The sequence below is a fragment of the Dermacentor variabilis genome, chromosome 4 (genome assembly GCF_050947875.1).
Source record: "Dermacentor variabilis isolate Ectoservices chromosome 4, ASM5094787v1, whole genome shotgun sequence".
Taxonomy (NCBI): Eukaryota; Metazoa; Arthropoda; class Arachnida; order Ixodida; family Ixodidae; genus Dermacentor; species Dermacentor variabilis.
Genome location: NC_134571.1, coordinates 139,983,559 through 139,995,746, shown reverse-complemented (window position 1 = coordinate 139,995,746; position 12,188 = coordinate 139,983,559). Strand labels below are relative to the sequence as shown.

At 46.0% G+C, this 12,188-nt stretch overlaps 16 non-coding genes and 2 pseudogenes across 16 annotated transcripts; all 18 read left to right on the top strand.

The window, feature by feature from the left end:
- The first annotated feature begins 180 nt into the window (after nucleotides 1-180).
- On the top strand, nucleotides 181-299 carry LOC142580869 (5S ribosomal RNA). Its single transcript, XR_012828009.1, has one exon. It is a non-coding gene; the product is annotated as a 5S ribosomal RNA (ribosomal RNA).
- A 562-nt stretch (nucleotides 300-861) lies between these two features.
- LOC142580868 (5S ribosomal RNA) lies at nucleotides 862-980 on the top strand. Its single transcript, XR_012828008.1, has one exon. It is a non-coding gene; the product is annotated as a 5S ribosomal RNA (ribosomal RNA).
- Nucleotides 981-1,542: 562 nt separating this feature from the next.
- On the top strand, nucleotides 1,543-1,661 carry LOC142580867 (5S ribosomal RNA). Its single transcript, XR_012828007.1, has one exon. It is a non-coding gene; the product is annotated as a 5S ribosomal RNA (ribosomal RNA).
- Nucleotides 1,662-2,223: 562 nt separating this feature from the next.
- LOC142580866 (5S ribosomal RNA) lies at nucleotides 2,224-2,342 on the top strand. The gene has a single exon (XR_012828006.1). It is a non-coding gene; the product is annotated as a 5S ribosomal RNA (ribosomal RNA).
- Nucleotides 2,343-2,904: 562 nt separating this feature from the next.
- LOC142580865 (5S ribosomal RNA) lies at nucleotides 2,905-3,023 on the top strand. Its single transcript, XR_012828005.1, has one exon. It is a non-coding gene; the product is annotated as a 5S ribosomal RNA (ribosomal RNA).
- A 565-nt stretch (nucleotides 3,024-3,588) lies between these two features.
- LOC142580864 (5S ribosomal RNA) lies at nucleotides 3,589-3,707 on the top strand. Its single transcript, XR_012828004.1, has one exon. It is a non-coding gene; the product is annotated as a 5S ribosomal RNA (ribosomal RNA).
- A 562-nt stretch (nucleotides 3,708-4,269) lies between these two features.
- LOC142580364 (5S ribosomal RNA) lies at nucleotides 4,270-4,388 on the top strand (annotated as a pseudogene).
- Nucleotides 4,389-4,951: 563 nt separating this feature from the next.
- Nucleotides 4,952-5,070, top strand: LOC142580863 (5S ribosomal RNA). The gene has a single exon (XR_012828003.1). It is a non-coding gene; the product is annotated as a 5S ribosomal RNA (ribosomal RNA).
- Nucleotides 5,071-5,636: 566 nt separating this feature from the next.
- On the top strand, nucleotides 5,637-5,755 carry LOC142580411 (5S ribosomal RNA; annotated as a pseudogene).
- Nucleotides 5,756-6,324: 569 nt separating this feature from the next.
- Nucleotides 6,325-6,443, top strand: LOC142580862 (5S ribosomal RNA). Its single transcript, XR_012828002.1, has one exon. It is a non-coding gene; the product is annotated as a 5S ribosomal RNA (ribosomal RNA).
- Nucleotides 6,444-7,004: 561 nt separating this feature from the next.
- On the top strand, nucleotides 7,005-7,123 carry LOC142580860 (5S ribosomal RNA). Its single transcript, XR_012828000.1, has one exon. It is a non-coding gene; the product is annotated as a 5S ribosomal RNA (ribosomal RNA).
- Nucleotides 7,124-7,685: 562 nt separating this feature from the next.
- On the top strand, nucleotides 7,686-7,804 carry LOC142580858 (5S ribosomal RNA). The gene has a single exon (XR_012827999.1). It is a non-coding gene; the product is annotated as a 5S ribosomal RNA (ribosomal RNA).
- A 562-nt stretch (nucleotides 7,805-8,366) lies between these two features.
- Nucleotides 8,367-8,485, top strand: LOC142580857 (5S ribosomal RNA). The gene has a single exon (XR_012827998.1). It is a non-coding gene; the product is annotated as a 5S ribosomal RNA (ribosomal RNA).
- Nucleotides 8,486-9,047: 562 nt separating this feature from the next.
- Nucleotides 9,048-9,166, top strand: LOC142580856 (5S ribosomal RNA). The gene has a single exon (XR_012827997.1). It is a non-coding gene; the product is annotated as a 5S ribosomal RNA (ribosomal RNA).
- Nucleotides 9,167-9,730: 564 nt separating this feature from the next.
- On the top strand, nucleotides 9,731-9,849 carry LOC142580855 (5S ribosomal RNA). Its single transcript, XR_012827996.1, has one exon. It is a non-coding gene; the product is annotated as a 5S ribosomal RNA (ribosomal RNA).
- Nucleotides 9,850-10,410: 561 nt separating this feature from the next.
- Nucleotides 10,411-10,529, top strand: LOC142580853 (5S ribosomal RNA). Its single transcript, XR_012827994.1, has one exon. It is a non-coding gene; the product is annotated as a 5S ribosomal RNA (ribosomal RNA).
- Nucleotides 10,530-11,093: 564 nt separating this feature from the next.
- LOC142580852 (5S ribosomal RNA) lies at nucleotides 11,094-11,212 on the top strand. Its single transcript, XR_012827993.1, has one exon. It is a non-coding gene; the product is annotated as a 5S ribosomal RNA (ribosomal RNA).
- Nucleotides 11,213-11,774: 562 nt separating this feature from the next.
- LOC142580851 (5S ribosomal RNA) lies at nucleotides 11,775-11,893 on the top strand. The gene has a single exon (XR_012827992.1). It is a non-coding gene; the product is annotated as a 5S ribosomal RNA (ribosomal RNA).
- The last annotated feature ends 295 nt before the right edge of the window (nucleotides 11,894-12,188 follow it).

The following is a 12,188-nucleotide window of genomic DNA, read 5'->3' as shown; positions in this document are numbered from 1 at the left end:
GTGTTACGTCCACTCTCCTCTGCACAACTCGCACACGCAATTTTCTCTTTTCTAGCGCAGATCAACAAATTGAAACCGCGTAATGAGACGTTTCCGTAACCCGTAAAGACTATTCATTGTAGCTGTAGAGAGCCGATGCTTTCTTTTAGATACAGGCAGCATCGGAAACCTTCGTTTCTCGCCATCGGCCATACCATGCTGAATACGCCGGTTCTCGTCCGATCCCCGAAGCTAAGCAGCATTGGGCTCGGTCAGTACTTGGGAGGGAGACCACCTGGGAACACCGAGTGCTGATGGCACCTTTCTTTTTAATTTTTTTTTTGCCTGCACTTCTTTTTTGTTGTTATTATTATTATTATTATTATTTTAGTTGGCATGTTTTGAATGTAGGCGTAAAGCTGTGGTGAGTGGACGCGCTGGCGAAATATAAACACTCATCATCGGCAGCCTCTCGTGCGTCAACATCGATCTGAACTTCGCGGGCACAAATTCAAAACGACATGAAGGACGTGGCATGATATTACGCGGAGTAATATGGCGACAAGAAGTGTCACTAATCGCGAAAATTGTTCGCATAAACTGCTAACTGCATCGCTATTACACGCATGCAGGTTGATAACATCACATAGACGGCAGCACATTCCAAGCCACATGTGCAAGCCGCAGAAAAGCACACACAACGTGTTACGTCCACTCTCCTCTGCACAACTCGCACACGCAATTTTCTCTTTTCTAGCGCAGATCAACAAATTGAAACCGCGTAATGAGACGTTTCCGTAACCCGTAAAGACTATTCATTGTAGCTGTAGAGAGCCGATGCTCCCTTTTAGATACAGGCAGCATCGGAAACCTTCCTTTCTCGCCATCGGCCATACCATGCTGAATACGCCGGTTCTCGTCCGATCCCCGAAGCTAAGCAGCATTGGGCTCGGTCAGTACTTGGGAGGGAGACCACCTGGGAACACCGAGTGCTGATGGCACCTTTCTTTTTAATTTTTTTTTTGCCTGCACTTCTTTTTTGTTGTTATTATTATTATTATTATTATTTTAGTTGGCATGTTTTGAATGTAGGCGTAAAGCTGTGGTGAGTGGACGCGCTGGCGAAATATAAACACTCATCATCCGCAGCCTCTCGTGCGTCAACATCGATCTGAACTTCGCGGGCACAAATTCAAAACGACATGAAGGACGTGGCATGATATTACGCGGAGTAATATGGCGACAAGAAGTGTCACTAATCGCGAAAATTGTTCGCATAAACTGCTAACTGCATCGCTATTACACGCATGCAGGTTGATAACATCACATAGACGGCAGCACATTCCAAGCCACATGTGCAAGCCGCAGAAAAGCACACACAACGTGTTACGTCCACTCTCCTCTGCACAACTCGCACACGCAATTTTCTCTTTTCTAGCGCAGATCAACAAATTGAAACCACGTAATGAGACGTTTCCGTAACCCGTAAAGACTATTCATTGTAGCTGTAGAGAGCCGATGCTCCCTTTTAGATACAGGCAGCATCGGAAACCTTCGTTTCTCGCCATCGGCCATACCATGCTGAATACGCCGGTTCTCGTCCGATCCCCGAAGCTAAGCAGCATTGGGCTCGGTCAGTACTTGGGAGGGAGACCACCTGGGAACACCGAGTGCTGATGGCACCTTTCTTTTTAATTTTTTTTTTGCCTGCACTTCTTTTTTGTTGTTATTATTATTATTATTATTATTTTAGTTGGCATGTTTTGAATGTAGGCGTAAAGCTGTGGTGAGTGGACGCGCTGGCGAAATATAAACACTCATCATCCGCAGCCTCTCGTGCGTCAACATCGATCTGAACTTCGCGGGCACAAATTCAAAACGACATGAAGGACGTGGCATGATATTACGCGGAGTAATATGGCGACAAGAAGTGTCACTAATCGCGAAAATTGTTCGCATAAACTGCTAACTGCATCGCTATTACACGCATGCAGGTTGATAACATCACATAGACGGCAGCACATTCCAAGCCACATGTGCAAGCCGCAGAAAAGCACACACAACGTGTTACGTCCACTCTCCTCTGCACAACTCGCACACGCAATTTTCTCTTTTCTAGCGCAGATCAACAAATTGAAACCGCGTAATGAGACGTTTCCGTAACCCGTAAAGACTATTCATTGTAGCTGTAGAGAGCCGATGCTCCCTTTTAGATACAGGCAGCATCGGAAACCTTCGTTTCTCGCCATCGGCCATACCATGCTGAATACGCCGGTTCTCGTCCGATCCCCGAAGCTAAGCAGCATTGGGCTCGGTCAGTACTTGGGAGGGAGACCACCTGGGAACACCGAGTGCTGATGGCACCTTTCTTTTTAATTTTTTTTTTGCCTGCACTTCTTTTTTGTTGTTATTATTATTATTATTATTATTTTAGTTGGCATGTTTTGAATGTAGGCGTAAAGCTGTGGTGAGTGGACGCGCTGGCGAAATATAAACACTCATCATCCGCAGCCTCTCGTGCGTCAACATCGATCTGAACTTCGCGGGCACAAATTCAAAACGACATGAAGGACGTGGCATGATATTACGCGGAGTAATATGGCGACAAGAAGTGTCACTAATCGCGAAAATTGTTCGCATAAACTGCTAACTGCATCGCTATTACACGCATGCAGGTGTATAACATCACATAGACGGCAGCACATTCCAAGCCACATGTGCAAGCCGCAGAAAAGCACACACAACGTGTTACGTCCACTCTCCTCTGCACAACTCGCACACGCAATTTTCTCTTTTCTAGCGCAGATCAACAAATTGAAACCACGTAATGAGACGTTTCCGTAACCCGTAAAGACTATTCATTGTAGCTGTAGAGAGCCGATGCTCCCTTTTAGATACAGGCAGCATCGGAAACCTTCGTTTCTCGCCATCGGCCATACCATGCTGAATACGCCGGTTCTCGTCCGATCCCCGAAGCTAAGCAGCATTGGGCTCGGTCAGTACTTGGGAGGGAGACCACCTGGGAACACCGAGTGCTGATGGCACCTTTCTTTTTAATTTTTTTTTTGCCTGCACTTCTTTTTTGTTGTTATTATTATTATTATTATTATTATTTTAGTTGGCATGTTTTGAATGTAGGCGTAAAGCTGTGGTGAGTGGACGCGCTGGCGAAATATAAACACTCATCATCCGCAGCCTCTCGTGCGTCAACATCGATCTGAACTTCGCGGGCACAAATTCAAAACGACATGAAGGACGTGGCATGATATTACGCGGAGTAATATGGCGACAAGAAGTGTCACTAATCGCGAAAATTGTTCGCATAAACTGCTAACTGCATCGCTATTACACGCATGCAGGTTGATAACATCACATAGACGGCAGCACATTCCAAGCCACATGTGCAAGCCGCAGAAAAGCACACACAACGTGTTACGTCCACTCTCCTCTGCACAACTCGCACACGCAATTTTCTCTTTTCTAGCGCAGATCAACAAATTGAAACCGCGTAATGAGACGTTTCCGTAACCCGTAAAGACTATTCATTGTAGCTGTAGAGAGCCGATGCTCCCTTTTAGATACAGGCAGCATCGGAAACCTTCGTTTCTCGCCATCGGCCATACCATGCTGAATACGCCGGTTCTCGTCCGATCCCCGAAGCTAAGCAGCATTGGGCTCGGTCAGTACTTGGGAGGGAGACCACCTGGGAACACCGAGTGCTGATGGCACCTTTCTTTTTAATTTTTTTTTTGCCTGCACTTCTTTTTTGTTGTTATTATTATTATTATTATTATTTTAGTTGGCATGTTTTGAATGTAGGCGTAAAGCTGTGGTGAGTGGACGCGCTGGCGAAATATAAACACTCATCATCCGCAGCCTCTCGTGCGTCAACATCGATCTGAACTTCGCGGGCACAAATTCAAAACGACATGAAGGACGTGGCATGATATTACGCGGAGTAATATGGCGACAAGAAGTGTCACTAATCGCGAAAATTGTTCGCATAAACTGCTAACTGCATCGCTATTACACGCATGCAGGTTGATAACATCACATAGACGGCAGCACATTCCAAGCCACATGTGCAAGCCGCAGAAAAGCACACACAACGTGTTACGTCCACTCTCCTCTGCACAACTCGCACACGCAATTTTCTCTTTTCTAGCGCAGATCAACAAATTGAAACCACGTAATGAGACGTTTCCGTAACCCGTAAAGACTATTCATTGTAGCTGTAGAGAGCCGATGCTCCCTTTTAGATACAGGCAGCATCGGAAACCTTCGTCTCTCGCCATCGGCCATACCATGCTGAATACGCCGGTTCTCGTCCGATCCCCGAAACTAAGCAGCATTGGGCTCGGTCAGTACTTGGGAGGGAGACCACCTGGGAACACCGAGTGCTGATGGCACCTTTCTTTTTAATTTTTTTTTTTGCCTGCACTTCTTTTTTGTTGTTATTATTATTATTATTATTATTTTAGTTGGCATGTTTTGAATGTAGGCGTAAAGCTGTGGTGAGTGGACGCGCTGGCGAAATATAAACACTCATCATCCGCAGCCTCTCGTGCGTCAACATCGATCTGAACTTCGCGGGCACAAATTCAAAACGACATGAAGGACGTGGCATGATATTACGCGGAGTAATATGGCGACAAGAAGTGTCACTAATCGCGAAAATTGTTCGCATAAACTGCTAACTGCATCGCTATTACACGCATGCAGGTTGATAACATCACATAGACGGCAGCACATTCCAAGCCACATGTGCAAGCCGCAGAAAAGCACACACAACGTGTTACGTCCACTCTCCTCTGCACAACTCGCACACGCAATTTTCTCTTTTCTAGCGCAGATCAACAAATTGAAACCGCGTAATGAGACGTTTCCGTAACCCGTAAAGACTATTCATTGTAGCTGTAGAGAGCCGATGCTCCCTTTTAGATACAGGCAGCATCGGAAACCTTCGTTTCTCGCCATCGGCCATACCATGCTGAATACGCCGGTTCTCGTCCGATCCCCGAAGCTAAGCAGCATTGGGCTCGGTCAGTACTTGGGAGGGAGACCACCTGGGAACACCGAGTGCTGATGGCACCTTTCTTTTTAATTTTTTTTTTTGCCTGCACTTCTTTTTTGTTGTTATTATTATTATTATTATTATTATTTTAGTTGGCATGTTTTGAATGTAGGCGTAAAGCTGTGGTGAGTGGACGCGCTGGCGAAATATAAACACTCATCATCCGCAGCCTCTCGTGCGTCAACATCGATCTGAACTTCGCGGGCACAAATTCAAAACGACATGAAGGACGTGGCATGATATTACGCGGAGTAATATGGCGACAAGAAGTGTCACTAATCGCGAAAATTGTTCGCATAAACTGCTAACTGCATCGCTATTACACGCATGCAGGTTGATAACATCACATAGACGGCAGCACATTCCAAGCCACATGTGCAAGCCGCAGAAAAGCACACACAACGTGTTACGTCCACTCTCCTCTGCACAACTCGCACACGCAATTTTCTCTTTTCTAGCGCAGATCAACAAATTGAAACCGCGTAATGAGACGTTTCCGTAACCCGTAAAGACTATTCATTGTAGCTGTAGAGAGCCGATGCTCCCTTTTAGATACAGGCAGCATCGGAAACCTTCGTTTCTCGCCATCGGCCATACCATGCGTAATACGCCGGTTCTCGTCCGATCCCCGAAGCTAAGCAGCATTGGGCTCGGTCAGTACTTGGGAGGGAGACCACCTGGGAACACCGAGTGCTGATGGCACCTTTCTTTTTAATTTTTTTTTTTGCCTGCACTTCTTTTTTGTTGTTATTATTATTATTATTATTATTATTATTTTAGTTGGCATGTTTTGAATGTAGGCGTAAAGCTGTGGTGAGTGGACGCGCTGGCGAAATATAAACACTCATCATCCGCAGCCTCTCGTGCGTCAACATCGATCTGAACTTCGCGGGCACAAATTCAAAACGACATGAAGGACGTGGCATGATATTACGCGGAGTAATATGGCGACAAGAAGTGTCACTAATCGCGAAAATTGTTCGCATAAACTGCTAACTGCATCGCTATTACACGCATGCAGGTTGATAACATCACATAGACGGCAGCACATTCCAAGCCACATGTGCAAGCCGCAGAAAAGCACACACAACGTGTTACGTCCACTCTCCTCTGCACAACTCGCACACGCAATTTTCTCTTTTCTAGCGCAGATCAACAAATTGAAACCGCGTAATGAGACGTTTCCGTAACCCGTAAAGACTATTCATTGTAGCTGTAGAGAGCCGATGCTCCCTTTTAGATACAGGCAGCATCGGAAACCTTCGTTTCTCGCCATCGGCCATACCATGCTGAATACGCCGGTTCTCGTCCGATCCCCGAAGCTAAGCAGCATTGGGCTCGGTCAGTACTTGGGAGGGAGACCACCTGGGAACACCGAGTGCTGATGGCACCTTTCTTTTCAATTTTTTTTTGCCTGCACTTCTTTTTTGTTGGTATTATTATTATTATTATTATTTTAGTTGGCATGTTTTGAATGTAGGCGTAAAGCTGTGGTGAGTGGACGCGCTGGCGAAATATAAACACTCATCATCCGCAGCCTCTCGTGCGTCAACATCGATCTGAACTTCGCGGGCACAAATTCAAAACGACATGAAGGACGTGGCATGATATTACGCGGAGTAATATGGCGACAAGAAGTGTCACTAATCGCGAAAATTGTTCGCATAAACTGCTAACTGCATCGCTATTACACGCATGCAGGTTGATAACATCACATAGACGGCAGCACATTCCAAGCCACATGTGCAAGCCGCAGAAAAGCACACACAACGTGTTACGTCCACTCTCCTCTGCACAACTCGCACACGCAATTTTCTCTTTTCTAGCGCAGATCAACAAATTGAAACCACGTAATGAGACGTTTCCGTAACCCGTAAAGACTATTCATTGTAGCTGTAGAGAGCCGATGCTCCCTTTTAGATACAGGCAGCATCGGAAACCTTCGTTTCTCGCCATCGGCCATACCATGCTGAATACGCCGGTTCTCGTCCGATCCCCGAAGCTAAGCAGCATTGGGCTCGGTCAGTACTTGGGAGGGAGACCACCTGGGAACACCGAGTGCTGATGGCACCTTTCTTTTTAATTTTTTTTTTGCCTGCACTTCTTTTTTGTTGTTATTATTATTATTATTATTATTTTAGTTGGCATGTTTTGAATGTAGGCGTAAAGCAGTGGTGAGTGGACGCGCTGGCGAAATATAAACACTCATCATCCGCAGCCTCTCGTGCGTCAACATCGATCTGAACTTCGCGGGCACAAATTCAAAACGACAAGAAGGACGTGGCATGATATTACGCGGAGTAATATGGCGACAAGAAGTGTCACTAATCGCGAAAATTGTTCGCATAAACTGCTAACTGCATCGCTATTACACGCATGCAGGTTGATAACATCACATAGACGGCAGCACATTCCAAGCCACATGTGCAAGCCGCAGAAAAGCACACACAACGTGTTACGTCCACTCTCCTCTGCACAACTCGCACACGCAATTTTCTCTTTTCTAGCGCAGATCAACAAATTGAAACCGCGTAATGAGACGTTTCCGTAACCCGTAAAGACTATTCATTGTAGCTGTAGAGAGCCGATGCTCCCTTTTAGATACAGGCAGCATCGGAAACCTTCGTTTCTCGCCATCGGCCATACCATGCTGAATACGCCGGTTCTCGTCCGATCCCCGAAGCTAAGCAGCATTGGGCTCGGTCAGTACTTGGGAGGGAGACCACCTGGGAACACCGAGTGCTGATGGCACCTTTCTTTTTAATTTTTTTTTTGCCTGCACTTCTTTTCTGTTGTTATTATTATTATTATTATTATTTTAGTTGGCATGTTTTGAATGTAGGCGTAAAGCTGTGGTGAGTGGACGCGCTGGCGAAATATAAACACTCATCATCCGCAGCCTCTCGTGCGTCAACATCGATCTGAACTTCGCGGGCACAAATTCAAAACGACATGAAGGACGTGGCATGATATTACGCGGAGTAATATGGCGACAAGAAGTGTCACTAATCGCGAAAATTGTTCGCATAAACTGCTAACTGCATCGCTATTACACGCATGCAGGTTGATAACATCACATAGACGGCAGCACATTCCAAGCCACATGTGCAAGCCGCAGAAAAGCACACACAACGTGTTACGTCCACTCTCCTCTGCACAACTCGCACACGCAATTTTCTCTTTTCTAGCGCAGATCAACAAATTGAAACCGCGTAATGAGACGTTTCCGTAACCCGTAAAGACTATTCATTGTAGCTGTAGAGAGCCGATGCTCCCTTTTAGATACAGGCAGCATCGGAAACCTTCGTTTCTCGCCATCGGCCATACCATGCTGAATACGCCGGTTCTCGTCCGATCCCCGAAGCTAAGCAGCATTGGGCTCGGTCAGTACTTGGGAGGGAGACCACCTGGGAACACCGAGTGCTGATGGCACCTTTCTTTTTAATTTTTTTTTTGCCTGCACTTCTTTTTTGTTGTTATTATTATTATTATTATTATTTTAGTTGGCATGTTTTGAATGTAGGCGTAAAGCTGTGGTGAGTGGACGCGCTGGCGAAATATAAACACTCATCATCCGCAGCCTCTCGTGCGTCAACATCGATCTGAACTTCGCGGGCACAAATTCAAAACGACATGAAGGACGTGGCATGATATTACGCGGAGTAATATGGCGACAAGAAGTGTCACTAATCGCGAAAATTGTTCGCATAAACTGCTAACTGCATCGCTATTACACGCATGCAGGTTGATAACATCACATAGACGGCAGCACATTCCAAGCCACATGTGCAAGCTGCAGAAAAGCACACACAACGTGTTACGTCCACTCTCCTCTGCACAACTCGCACACGCAATTTTCTCTTTTCTAGCGCAGATCAACAAATTGAAACCGCGTAATGAGACGTTTCCGTAACCCGTAAAGACTATTCATTGTAGCTGTAGAGAGCCGATGCTCCCTTTTAGATACAGGCAGCATCGGAAACCTTCGTTTCTCGCCATCGGCCATACCATGCTGAATACGCCGGTTCTCGTCCGATCCCCGAAGCTAAGCAGCATTGGGCTCGGTCAGTACTTGGGAGGGAGACCACCTGGGAACACCGAGTGCTGATGGCACCTTTCTTTTTAATTTTTTTTTTTTGCCTGCACTTCTTTTTTGTTGTTATTATTATTATTATTATTATTTTAGTTGGGATGTTTTGAATGTAGGCGTAAAGCTGTGGTGAGTGGACGCGCTGGCGAAATATAAACACTCATCATCCGCAGCCTCTCGTGCGTCAACATCGATCTGAACTTCGCGGGCACAAATTCAAAACGACATGAAGGACGTGGCATGATATTACGCGGAGTAATATGGCGACAAGAAGTGTCACTAATCGCGAAAATTGTTCGCATAAACTGCTAACTGCATCGCTATTACACGCATGCAGGTTGATAACATCACATAGACGGCAGCACATTCCAAGCCACATGTGCAAGCCGCAGAAAAGCACACACAACGTGTTACGTCCACTCTCCTCTGCACAACTCGCACACGCAATTTTCTCTTTTCTAGCGCAGATCAACAAATTGAAACCGCGTAATGAGACGTTTCCGTAACCCGTAAAGACTATTCATTGTAGCTGTAGAGAGCCGATGCTCCCTTTTAGATACAGGCAGCATCGGAAACCTTCGTTTCTCGCCATCGGCCATACCATGCTGAATACGCCGGTTCTCGTCCGATCCCCGAAGCTAAGCAGCATTGGGCTCGGTCAGTACTTGGGAGGGAGACCACCTGGGAACACCGAGTGCTGATGGCACCTTTCTTTTTAATTTTTTTTTGCCTGCACTTCTTTTTTGTTGTTATTATTATTATTATTATTATTTTAGTTGGCATGTTTTGAATGTAGGCGTAAAGCTGTGGTGAGTGGACGCGCTGGCGAAATATAAACACTCATCATCCGCAGCCTCTCGTGCGTCAACATCGATCTGAACTTCGCGGGCACAAATTCAAAACGACATGAAGGACGTGGCATGATATTACGCGGAGTAATATGGCGACAAGAAGTGTCACTAATCGCGAAAATTGTTCGCATAAACTGCTAACTGCATCGCTATTACACGCATGCAGGTTGATAACATCACATAGACGGCAGCACATTCCAAGCCACATGTGCAAGCCGCAGAAAAGCACACACAACGTGTTACGTCCACTCTCCTCTGCACAACTCGCACACGCAATTTTCTCTTTTCTAGCGCAGATCAACAAATTGAAACCACGTAATGAGACGTTTCCGTAACCCGTAAAGACTATTCATTGTAGCTGTAGAGAGCCGATGCTCCCTTTTAGATACAGGCAGCATCGGAAACCTTCGTTTCTCGCCATCGGCCATACCATGCTGAATACGCCGGTTCTCGTCCGATCCCCGAAGCTAAGCAGCATTGGGCTCGGTCAGTACTTGGGAGGGAGACCACCTGGGAACACCGAGTGCTGATGGCACCTTTCTTTTTAATTTTTTTTTGCCTGCACTTCTTTTTTGTTGTTATTATTATTATTATTATTATTATTTTAGTTGGCATGTTTTGAATGTAGGCGTAAAGCTGTGGTGAGTGGACGCGCTGGCGAAATATAAACACTCATCATCCGCAGCCTCTCGTGCGTCAACATCGATCTGAACTTCGCGGGCACAAATTCAAAACGACATGAAGGACGTGGCATGATATTACGCGGAGTAATATGGCGACAAGAAGTGTCACTAATCGCGAAAATTGTTCGCATAAACTGCTAACTGCATCGCTATTACACGCATGCAGGTTGATAACATCACATAGACGGCAGCACATTCCAAGCCACATGTGCAAGCCGCAGAAAAGCACACACAACGTGTTACGTCCACTCTCCTCTGCACAACTCGCACACGCAATTTTCTCTTTTCTAGCGCAGATCAACAAATTGAAACCGCGTAATGAGACGTTTCCGTAACCCGTAAAGACTATTCATTGTAGCTGTAGAGAGCCGATGCTCCCTTTTAGATACAGGCAGCATCGGAAACCTTCGTTTCTCGCCATCGGCCATACCATGCTGAATACGCCGGTTCTCGTCCGATCCCCGAAGCTAAGCAGCATTGGGCTCGGTCAGTACTTGGGAGGGAGACCACCTGGGAACACCGAGTGCTGATGGCACCTTTCTTTTTAATTTTTTTTTTGCCTGCACTTCTTTTTTGTTGTTATTATTATTATTATTATTATTTTAGTTGGCGTGTTTTGAATGTAGGCGTAAAGCTGTGGTGAGTGGACGCGCTGGCGAAATATAAACACTCATCATCCGCAGCCTCTCGTGCGTCAACATCGATCTGAACTTCGCGGGCACAAATTCAAAACGACATGAAGGACGTGGCATGATATTACGCGGAGTAATATGGCGACAAGAAGTGTCACTAATCGCGAAAATTGTTCGCATAAACTGCTAACTGCATCGCTATTACACGCATGCAGGTTGATAACATCACATAGACGGCAGCACATTCCAAGCCACATGTGCAAGCCGCAGAAAAGCACACACAACGTGTTACGTCCACTCTCCTCTGCACAACTCGCACACGCAATTTTCTCTTTTCTAGCGCAGATCAACAAATTGAAACCGCGTAATGAGACGTTTCCGTAACCCGTAAAGACTATTCATTGTAGCTGTAGAGAGCCGATGCTCCCTTTTAGATACAGGCAGCATCGGAAACCTTCGTTTCTCGCCATCGGCCATACCATGCTGAATACGCCGGTTCTCGTCCGATCCCCGAAGCTAAGCAGCATTGGGCTCGGTCAGTACTTGGGAGGGAGACCACCTGGGAACACCGAGTGCTGATGGCACCTTTCTTTTTAATTTTTTTTTGCCTGCACTTCTTTTTTGTTGTTATTATTATTATTATTATTATTTTAGTTGGCATGTTTTGAATGTAGGCGTAAAGCTGTGGTGAGTGGACGCGCTGGCGAAATATAAACACTCATCATCCGCAGCCTCTCGTGCGTCAACATCGATCTGAACTTCGCGGGCACAAATTCAAAACGACATGAAGGACGTGGCATGTTATTACGCGGAGTAATATGGCGACAAGAAGTGTCACTAATCGCGAAAATTGTTCGCATAAACTGCTAACTGCATCGC